General features: G+C 36.8%; 1 pseudogene; it reads right to left on the bottom strand.

Annotated features, from left to right (window-relative positions):
• Positions 1-3,512: 3,512 nt before the first annotated feature.
• On the bottom strand, positions 3,513-5,497 carry LOC145001217 (putative UPF0481 protein At3g02645 pseudogene; annotated as a pseudogene).
• Positions 5,498-7,663: the final 2,166 nt, after the last annotated feature.

The following is a 7,663-nucleotide window of genomic DNA, read 5'->3' as shown; positions in this document are numbered from 1 at the left end:
TAGCTTTTTGGTACTGTATGTGGATGACATACTACTCATGGGAAATGACATCCCAACTTTGCAGGAGGTTAAGTCCTGGCTTAGGAAGTGTTTCGCTATGAAGGACCTTGGAGAGGCTACCTATACCCTAGGGATAAGGATTTTGAGAGACAGGAGTAAAAGACTAATTGCACTTAGTCGGAGTACCTACTTGGATAATATATTGAATAGGTTCAGCATGCAGAATTCCAAGAAAGGAGAGTTACCAATCCAGTGTAACGCCAGATTAAGTAAGACTCAAAGCCCGAGTACAGAGGATGAGACAGCTAAGATGAGTTGAGTACCGTATGCTTTCGGTGTAGGCTCGATCATGTATGCTATGACTTGTACTCGTCATGATGTGGCATTCGCATTGAGCATGGTCAGCAAATATTAGGGGAACCATGACAAGGCTCACTGGACTGCGGTAAAGAACATTTTGAAGTACCTGCGGAGGAATAAGGATTGGATCCTTATCCTTGGTGGTAGTGATGACTTGAGAGTAGTAGGGTATAGTGATGCTAGCTTCCAGACTGATAGGGATAATTTCCACTCTCATTCAGGTTGAGTCTTTACCTTAAATAGAGGAGCAATTACTTGGAAAAGTTCCAACCAGGAGATAGTGGCTGATTCAACTTGCGAACCAGAGTATATAGTAGCAAGCGAGGTAGCGAAGGAGGCTATATGGATAAAGAACTTCATTGGAGACCTTGGAGTTGTACCAGCTATAAAGGAGCCTATGGAAATTTTCTGTGATAGTGAAAATGAAGTTGCCTTAGCCAAGGAACCAAGGGATCATGGGAGATCCACACACATCGACATAAAATATCATTTCATCAGACATCGAATAGAAGAAGGACTCCTCGTGGCAAAGAGGGTATCATCGGATGAGAACCCAGCAGATCCCCTCAGGAATGGACTGGGTATGGTTAAGCATCTCCAGCATACGAGGTGCATAGGGCTAAAAGATGATATTAGTTTTAGTAAGTAGATAGCTTTGAAATTTGTAAAGTGTAATTGACATTTGATGATAAATAAAAGTTGTTGTTTATTTATAAGTTTAAGTGTTGCTATCTTTTGTCAATTGCTTACTATCATTTCATTTTGCAAGCTTTGACTTCCAGAATAATTATGTTATGGTATATCATATTATTCAAATTTTCCACGGTCGGTCATATGTTGGAAGTAGATATGAATCAAGACTATCATGATTTGGTTTGTAGATGTCTAAGTTGTTAGACATAGCAAGAGGTGGTATAACACTCATGAGTGCTCATAAGTTCTGAGTATTGGATTCAACCCACACTCACTTGTATCACTTCATGGAGTTTATCTCAAGTGATCGTGAGACGGTAATATCATATAAGTCTTCAAACCTAGAGATATGAGTTGTTGACTATGAGTTGGTTATACATTGATTGTACGAAAACGCATTGATAACTCGATGTTATAAAATGTGCCTTTGTGTATGATTCAACAAGTAGGAGAACAAGCATATGAGTCGAAGTTTATATGTTCCTTCTTGGATTAGAAGTTATATTTAGGCCCCTCGATGATTTTTTTTTTGACTTATGTACCGGGCCCGGTCAGAACTAAATTGATGTATTCGATTAAGTTCTATGTCTAACAAATGGGAAATCGGGAAAGAAACTGTTGGACAATAAGTAAGACATTGTTCCATGTATATGTCCAGCTGATATCTAGAACAGAGGATTATATGATCACTTATCTTAAATGGCATATCATCATCATCTTGGTTCCGCAAGACCTTGAAAGAGCTACGATTGCTCATTGGTTCCTGAAGTCATTCTTGCAGTTATAGTTATTAGACTTATCCAAATGGGAGACTGTTGGATTAGGTGTCTAAGTTCATAACTATTTCTGGAATGTACTTAACCTGTTTAGCATAGTCCATTTGGGTTACATGGCATTGCAACACTTGGATAGACTAAATGAGAGAAATAAGACTTAAGGTTTATTAATGTATTATAAGTTCTAATATATTAATAATATTATTTAATTAGTATTGATCAAGAATTAATTTAGAATTAATTAAGTGATAAAAAAGAGACAAATTAAATATATGAGGTTGATTGTGTAAATCATCTATTCTTGTATAATTGGGTTAATGATCCATGATTTGTATGGATTAGGTTAAAACCCATTAGGTGCTCCATGGATAGTCCATGGAGGTTACAAACTCATGGATCATGGAATATGAAAAACCATGATAATTATAGTTTACATGGTGTAACCCTACTTATGACACAACTATATAAAGACTCCATGTTAACGAAAATCGGATACTACAAGCAGGTAATAAAGTGCTAGCCGGTTTTGAGGTGTAAGTGTACTTTTCTCAAAGTTATACTAAGTGTTGTGGTGTTGTGTGAGATATCTGAGGCATCACACTTGAGGTGCTAGACTCACAAGGTTTTCAAGGAATCCAAGCAACAATAATGTATGTTCTTCTACTAGCATTTATGTTTTAAAGTTCCCCATGTCATGCTAGTTAAGTTAAGAACCTTGGAAAATCATTTTTGCATGTATCTTAATAAAACATAGATCCAAAGTTTCTAGGGTTGCATGTACACCTTAGGAGTGTTAGAATGCTCAAAACCCTTCATAGTCATCAACTCCCACCCATAACAATCATTCCTTCCACAACTACCAACCACCAATCTCAAACCACTATTGCAATCCTTCAATACCACCAACAAACATGTTTATGTATATGTATGTGAGTGTGTATTTGAATGTATATGTATACGTATGTATGCATATGTGTATATGTATGTATGTTTATGTATGATTATGTAAGTATATGAATGTATTAATAGGCATTACAATGTTGAACAATGAAATGAGTATGTCTATGTATGTATGTATGTGTATATGTGTGTATGTATGCGTACGTGTATGGGTAAAAGTATTGATTGTAATGTTAAAGAATGAAATGAGTAACAGACTGAAAGGTGCACGTGGGTCTACAAACGTAGATATTAGGTAAAGTTAGTGAATGTGTAGATAATCATGTATAGTAGATGCGCGGAAAAAAAAAACATAAAAAGGACGTTCGGTTCCTGAAATGTCAAAAATAAAAAAAATCCGTAGGTAATCCACAACCATAGCTTTTTTTTTTGTTCGTAGTGAAAGTTAATTGGCGTATGTAAGGGTGGTTCCATAAGTATTCCATAGGTAATTATTGACGGAATTCCTACGGGATTCCTTCCGTCGTTATTCCTTCGTAATTTCCGTTACTAAACTAGGTCATCCATTTCCGTAGGTATTCCGTTGCTATTCCGTCGCTAATTACCTATGGAAAATTTCTATATGTATTTTTCGTAGGTATTTCTCATTTTTCTACTAGTGTATTTTTTTATTTTATTAATCAGAGATAAATAAGTTTTTTTTAGAACATAAATAAAATTTTCATTAAAACTTTAGTGTAGGAGACACATATTAAGCTTTTTCGTTGTTAATTAGTTGATATTGATACATTAATACGAATGCCATAGCAAAAAGAACCTCAAAATCCAACATAAAACACAAATAGTAAATGAAACCCGAAAAAGCTTTCGAACTTTCTAAATAAAGAAACCCACATATAGACACACAAACTTTCTAAATAAAGAAACACACATATAGACACACACTCACTCACTCAGTCGTCGGTTCCTTCAGGAATTTCTGGGAGCGTATTGAACACACGAGCACAACTATACACCGAGCACACAGCTTGTATAGTCGTCAAGAACAACATAGACATACCAGCCAACAAAGTGAGAAGCTTCCACGATGCAAACACATATTTCTTCATGAACCTCGACAATTTCACCCTCCATGTTTTCGAATACCTTTTGTTCACATCTTCGATCACTTTATCCATTTTGGGAACTTTGGTTAGTTTCACAGATTTGCACATGCCATTCCATAAATCTGCAACCTCTTTGTCACTCTTCAAATAGTTCTGAACTATGCCTCTTTCACTCAAAAGCTTTGCGTCTTCTTCGGTATCGATTATTCCGTTCATTAGCTCAGTGTAACGAGCGACAACCAATGGCCCCGCTGCAACACAAGCTTCGTATGCTACCAAGTTTCTCAAATAAACTTCTGTGTGTACGTCCAGAATGACTACTGGGAGGTATAATGTAGATGTTTTGATATCGAAACTAATGCCAAAGATTCCGTCGTTAACAGGTGAGAAAAGGATCCCAGCTTTGGCCATTTGGGTGACTGATGGGATCTTTATTTCCTCTATCAATGGAACATTGGAATCACTACTATCGTCGTTTGATTTTTCCTCTCCTCCACCATGAATATTTTGAATCATCTTTTCTATGGGTTCTTTAATTACCTTGAACATCGGAATGTTTGACAACATCTTAAATGGTAGTTTCATCATGACTGTGACTGGTTTCATGAAAATTAGCTTCTTGAAAATCCTCAAGACACTTGCATTTGATTTGGAAACGATTTTCCAGATAAAATCTTTGAAATGTTGAAGATCACTGGGCTTTGCAAAAGACTCTTCTTGATCAGCATCATCGGCATCCTCGGTGATACCGTCATAGTCTATTTCAATGGCTTCAATAATATGGAGTTCTTTATTGTTTGGCACAGTCATGTGGTAAAGAAAGTCGAGGAGATGATCACAGTCGTCGATATCAATATCAGGCAGCTCTTTTTCTTTAAATGGAGAAAGCTCATGGTACAATCCCATCAACATGGACTTCAACGTCTCCGCTGCAGACTTGTTTTGATCATCTCGAATCTGATTCTCCATCATCGTCTTCATCAGAAACAATGGGATCTGGTTCTCCACCATAACCAAATCACGAAGAATCACCATCTGCGACATTTTACTCCCGGAAGTATCCACCAAATGAGAAACCAAGGATGTACAATTTTCTACGGATGACCGACCTTGTTCTTTAACGGAATACACGCGAAGGAACTCCAGTAAAAACGCCATGTCAACAGCTAGAATCCAAACCAATACCTCTCCAGACATATCAAGAAACTTATGGTAGCATGCACGGATTCGAGCCTCTTCTTGTTTCCTCATCTCCTCCACCATTTGCTCGAAGCTTGTATTCATGAACTTCTGGGTACGTCGTGCTGCTTCAAGCTTGTACCTTTGCATGTCGTAAACCTCCTCGCGCCAGTGGTGGAAAGGACCTAACGCGACTTGTTGTGGAATGTAGGAATCGGGATCGGTAGCAAGGAGTACTTTGGGGACACTAAATATACAAACGGGGAATTTAGATATTTCTTCATTATCGGGTTCGGCAATGGATTTACGCATGCTTTCAACCCATCCTTCCTGATCGATGTTGGACTTGTTGAAAGAATAGGAATTGGAAAAGTTGCGCGATGAGGCTTCCATGATGGGGGTGGAGTTGAAGATGAGAATGTTGAATGGCTTATATGGCCATATGAATGATCATATATAATGACGTTTAAACAGTTAAAAATATATATACAAAATAAAAAATATTACATTATTAAACAGTGAATATCCGATTATCACACTTTCGAAAATGTTATGAACCATGGGAACCAGCCGTTGCTAATTTATTAGTTCATTTTTGTTTCTTTATAAAAATTAACCAAACAGATCAAAATTAACAATTTTTATACGTTGCAATAATGATCAAAATCCGTATTTTTTCAAGCAAAGAACTTATGTTGTATCATCTACAATTTATTGATCATAATTTTTCAATAAAGTATGCATACTATAACATAATATATATTTCATCTTAAAAATAGATTAATATTGATATGTAATTTGTAATATTATAAAGGGAAAACTGCAATAAAGTCCTTATGTATTGCCCGTATAATTGATTTAGTCTCTATATTTTTTTTTTTTTTGCAATTAAGTCCTAAATACCTGTAAACGTAATCAAAACGGAAAATTTAATGGGTTAGCCGGTATCCCACCGGTACTATACGCATGTGGCACCTTACGTGTACAAGTGACTTTTACCCTTCCATTTCTACTGCATTTGACGTCTAGTAGATCAATTGAGAGAAAAAGTTAGGGTTTTTACAGAGTGATACATGAAGGAAGTAGGGTTTTACTGAGAGAAACGAAGGTAAAACCCAATGGCTGTCGAATCAGAGGTTCACCATGAGTCATCTGAAGAATACGACTCTGAAGAATACGAAGATGATGAAGAGGTGCTCGATACTGAACACATAGATGTGGAAATGGAAGAAGTTGATTTCAAGACACAAGGTAAAGAGAGATGCAAGGATGCTTTCCTTAACTTCAGTTCTGATTATGAAGATAATGAAGCTGATGAAGACAATGACTTAGTTGATGAAGATGAAGAAGGGTTTGGTTCAGAAGAGGAAATCGATGACACTGCAGGGGCTAATGATCTTGATTTGGGAGATACGGTTGGTGCAGGCTTCCCCATTCACGACCCATCAGTTAAGTGGAATAAGATGAAGCCCTTTCTTGGTGAAAGGTATGAATCACCACATGAGTTGCAACAATGTCTCACTAATTATGCTATTAAGTCAGGGTATAACATTAAATTTGCGAAGTGTGACACTGTGAGATTAACTGCCAAATGTGGTTATAAGATGAAGTCTCAACCTTGTCCATTCAGAGTTCATGCTTCCTGGATGACTCAAGAAAGGTCTTTTCAAATTAAAACCTTAGTGGATGAGCACAAATGTGTTAGAAATTTCAATATTTCAAATTGACTGAGTCCCAGATGGCTAGCAAGACACTTTTTGAAGGAGTTGATAATGAAACCTAACTTGAAGTGTAAGGAGATGCAATCAATAATTAGGACCAAATTTCATTGTGGTGTGTCTTGGTCTAAGGCTTATAGAACAAGGTGTAGAGCAATGACCATTATAGATGGTAAACTCACAGAACATTATGCTAGGGTGTGGGACTATTGTCATGAGTTACTAAGGTCAAATCCTGGTAGCACTGTCCAAGTTGGTGTCACTGTAAATCCAGATCAAACAACATACTTTCACAGGATGTATTTGTGTTTTAAAGCAATCAAGTAAGGTTGGAAAATAGGGTGTCGTAGGGTAATTGGTCTAGATGGATCTTTCTTGAAAGGGACATGTAAAGGAGAATTACTCACAGCAATAGGGAGGGATGCAAACAACCAAGTTTATCCAATTGCTTGGTTAGTTGTTGACATTGAAAACAAAGCTAATTGGAAATGGTTTCTGGAACTGCTCATAGATGATCTTAATCTGCTAAATAGAGGAGGGTTTACTGTAATTTCTGATCAACATAAGGTTTGTAATTTCTTAGCATATTTATGATTTTTCCTTAACATCATCTTATATGTTTATGTATTCATTAAATTGTAGGGATTGCTTGAAGAAACCAAGAAAGTCCTACCAAATGTGGAGCATAGATAGTGAGCAAGACACATATATGCTAACTTTAGGAAGACCTATTCTGGAGTGGAGTTCAAGAATATGTTCTGGGCAGCTTCCTTATCAACTGTAGAGAGTGAATTTCTGAGGAAAATGGATGATATAAAAGAGGCTAATCCAAATGCTTATGAACATTTGATTGCAAGACATCCTCTCACATGGTGCAGGGCATTTTTTAGGACTGATGTAGCATGTGAGGCAGTTGAAAATGGCATAGCAG

This window comes from Lactuca saligna, chromosome 6 (genome assembly GCF_052625555.1).
Source record: "Lactuca saligna cultivar CGN05327 chromosome 6, ASM5262555v1, whole genome shotgun sequence".
In the NCBI taxonomy this organism is placed as follows: domain Eukaryota; kingdom Viridiplantae; phylum Streptophyta; class Magnoliopsida; order Asterales; family Asteraceae; genus Lactuca; species Lactuca saligna.
This window is presented reverse-complemented; position numbering and strand designations above follow the sequence as displayed.